The 3,696-nt window shown below is 71.0% G+C and overlaps 1 long non-coding RNA gene across 1 annotated transcript in view; it reads left to right on the forward strand.

Moving 5' to 3' along the window:
- The window catches only part of LOC105854088, a 15,540-nt gene that overhangs the window by 6,816 nt on the left and 5,028 nt on the right, over positions 1-3,696 (forward strand). The window lies entirely within an intron of this gene.

Below are 3,696 nucleotides of genomic sequence, written 5' to 3' on the forward strand. Positions count from 1 at the left end.
TCGCCTCCCCCAAGCTGCTCTGTGGGCCGGCTGCTGCTCCCCGGCGTCAGCCCGGCCAAGCGGTCACTGGTTGGACCCTGAGTCTGCGTGCGGACGATCGCCGCGCTCCGGAAACGGCCACGAGCACACGAAGAGACCCCCGGAGCCGGCCGTGGCCTGTCCTGACTCTCAGGACCCCCCACGTCAGGACCTTGTCGTGAAGGTGGGCAGCGTGGCCTGGCCACCCAGCAAACCGGGAGCGTGTTGGCTGTAAGCTTTCCTTAACGTAACGGGAGCCAAGTAGTCACCCCAACTGGCTTCACGACGCGGCGCGCCCCGGGGTCCACAAGGCGCATCCGTGGTGACCGTCTGTCCGCGGTGCAGGGCGGTCAGGACAATCGGGCTTCTGCTCCGGGGCCGTCCGCGGGTCTGGCCTCCGCACCTGTCCCCTCTGCCGACGTCCCTCTTTCCAAGCGCGAGGTGTTTTCTCGAGCCCTCGGGCATGAGACGGCGCCCCTCGGGGACTCTGGCGCCCCTCGGCACCTGCAGCAAAGCCGCCTGCCCCCCTCCCCGCGTCTGTCCCCTCAGAGTGTCCTGGAGCCGGAGCTGGATGTGTCTCTGCAGCCAGCACAGGCGCGGCCCGAGCACCGGTCACCCTGACGGCCACGTGGCCAGACCCCAGGGGTTCCGGCTGCCCCGTCTGAGGCTGGCAGGCCTGGCTCGTTCCCCGGGGAGGAAACCGGCACCACGAGGGGGCTCTGTCCGCCTGCGCGTCCCTGCGGCGCGGCGCGGGCTCACTGGCCGTCCAGCTCGGAGGCCGCCCGTCCCCTCTCCTCAGTAGCTGACCACCTGCCTCGGAAAGCGAAGTGAGGAGCGCCCAGCCCGGCTCCCGGCCCGCAGCCGGGCTCCTGGCCAGTGAGGCCCCCTGGGGTGTTGGCGCAGAGCCCGGCGGGCGCTGCCCGGGGACCCCACCCTCAGTCCTCTTCGAGGCTTTTGCCCCAGGTGGGGCGAGCGGGAGTTGTGCATGACATAGCCGGTAGCTCCTCGGGAGGTGTCTCCTCTGAGGTGGAGGGGAGCCCCCCTGGCCCCCAGGCCCAGCGGCTGCCTGGGAGCACAGTGTGGCAGTCGCCAAGGCCTCACGCCCCGGGCCTGGGGAGCGGTTGCCCCACTCTGCTGCAGCCGCCCCAGGCCCATCCTCAGGCCCCCAGCACCCTCCAGCCTCCCTGCTTCTGCTCCCGGTGGGGCGCACGTTAGCCTGCGAGGTTGTGAGGCGGCCGCCGCCTCCCTGTCTCGGGGCTCCCCGCCCCCCAGCCCTGCTGCCTGTGGTAGTTCCTGCCCGGCTGCTGCCCGACCCTTCTGATGTGCAGCCGGGAGACGCCCTGGCCCGGCCCGGGCACGGAGGGGCCCCAGCCCCCGGCTCCAAGTAGGTCCTGCACCGGCACTCCGAGATGAAGCCCCACGAGGAGCTCCCGCCCACTGGGGTGCCGTGGGAGAGGAGGCCGAAGGGGGAGCCGAGCCCCGGAAGCAGCCCACCCCGCGGCGGCGCCCAGCCAAGCCTGCCGGAGCCAGCCACCCGTCGAAGGCCCCCGGGGGCCGCAGGGACGGGCGAAGCCCGGGGACAGAAGCCCCGGGACAGAAGCGGCAAAGCCGGAGGGCGCAGAGGCCGCGCCAGGCCCCGGAGCAAGGCCAGGCCTGGCCCGTGTGCAGCCCTTGGTGCTCTGGCCCCTCCCCAGGCCTCCTCCCTTCCCTGCCCCCGCGGCCTGGGCCGCCCTGGCGCGACCCGGGCCCTGCTGGCACACAGTGCGACCGTGGGCCTCCTGGTGGCCACGGTGACAGCGCGGCACTGTGAAGGTGGCCGCGGCCCCTGCAGCGGGGCTCGGGGCCCCAGGGCGCAGCAGCCCCTCCTGTCCCCCGCTGCCCCCTAGGGGTGGTTCTAGGCCATCTGCCTGCTCTGCTCCCCACTGTCTCTGGGGAACCCTCTCACCCCCGCTGGCCTGCACCCCAGCCCTTGTGTGCGTCAGTAAATAAATCTTTAAAAACGAAAAAGATGCAACTGTGGTAGAAGCTGCCTGATGGCTGGAAGCAGCTAGAAGCAGCTCTCACCGTGCAGAGGCCTGGCACAGACACTGTCCATGTGACGGCCTCTGGCCCCTCCGTCCTGAACCGGGCCTGGGCCATGCCCGCATAAAGGGGGTTCACCAGAATGCCAGGGCTGCCCTTCAAAGCGTGGTATGTTTCATCTGGAATATCTGCCGTCACTTGCCTCCCAGGCCCCGGCCCGCGGGCCGCACAGGCGCACTCTGAGAGAAGCTGCCGGAGCTGCCTGGACGCCCAGCGGGCTGACACGGCTCGGGGCCTCCGCGCGGGTCAGCCGGCCCCGCAGCCGAGCCAGCAGCGAAGCCTGCAGCAGAGACGGGGCGACCTGAGCCTGAGCGCACCCGGAAGGCGGGGTCAGGGTGCCCATGCAGACGGGCCGGGAGTGGCCGGCGCGGCCCAGCGTGGGACTGGGCGCTTTCGACTCGTCCAGCACCCAGGAGCTGGGTCTCGCTCCCGGAAGGTGTTTCACTGGGTCTGAGGGGTGCTGATGCCGAAACGGGGGGGGCCTCCGGCCGAGAGGCAGGGTGCGGGGGGCCTTTGGCATGGACCGGGCAGGGAAAGGAAAAGGCCCGAGACTGGCCGAGGAGGCCCGGGGCCGCCGTCCCTCGGTGCACAGGCCGGAGGCGCTGTGGAGACGCAGGTCCGGACAGGCGCCCAGGGCTCGCCAGAGTGGCCGACTGACCAGTAGGTAACGTTCCTCAGAGGACTGCACCCCCAAAGGCCAGGACCCAGGCAGCCCCTCCTCGGGCCTCGGGCAGCGCCGAGACGGCCGTCCGGCGGCCTCTGCCAGCAGCCCGTCCTGCAGCAGCTGTCTGCAAGTGGTTCTCCCCCCATTTTGAAGCTCAGAACCCCGCCCTTTGAACAGCCCCGAACAGCTTGTCCTTGGCGAACTCTCCGTCTGCCCTGAAAGAGGAACTCTTCCTCGGGGGGAGCCCCAGGACCCCGCTCGCTGGACCCCACATCTCATCACCTTTAGGGGGTGGTTTCAGGCGAAGTGAGGAAGCTGAGGTGCCAGTCAGAGAGCCCCAGTGGAGGAGAGCCAGAGGCGGCCGGCCGTGTTGGCCGTGGTGGCGGAGCTCTGGGACAGCCAAGGACAGTCCGCGGGGGCTGGGCAGGCGCCGGGGGCTGAGGCCCAGGGCAGCCAGGGGCTTGCAGTTGCTGCCCCCGCCGGGCGGGCTGTTCCTGGAGCAGCTGGCCGGGGAAAGGCCTTCCCCAGGCGGCCTCTGCTGGCCCTGGGCAGGGGTGCCAGGCGGGGCGCGCTCTCTGCAGCCCGGGGCAGCCTGCTTCCTGGAATTTGTTGTGCACAAGGTGTTTTCTGCCCCTTTCCATTCCAGGGAGACTGTCTCCTGGGAGCTGCGGAGTTGGGGTGCCTGGCGCCCACCCTGGACTGGAGGGGGTCCGTTTGGGTTTGGAGAAGTCGCCCTGGGGTGCCTGGGCGCTGAGGGCCCCGTGAGCAAAGGCCGCTCCCCGGGCGCACCCCCAGGGCCGCAAGGTGGTTCAGCAGCCCCTGCACCCCCTCGGGCCGGTGTCTCCTCACTGGGCCAGTCCGGGAAGGGTGCGGGAATGGAGCGGGGCCGCGAGTGCGGGGTGCGCGTCGCCGGACCGGGCGCGGCCCCAGCG

This window comes from Condylura cristata, unplaced genomic scaffold (assembly GCF_000260355.1).
Source record: "Condylura cristata isolate star-nosed mole 26May11 unplaced genomic scaffold, ConCri1.0 scaffold00003, whole genome shotgun sequence".
Taxonomy (NCBI): Eukaryota; Metazoa; Chordata; class Mammalia; order Eulipotyphla; family Talpidae; genus Condylura; species Condylura cristata.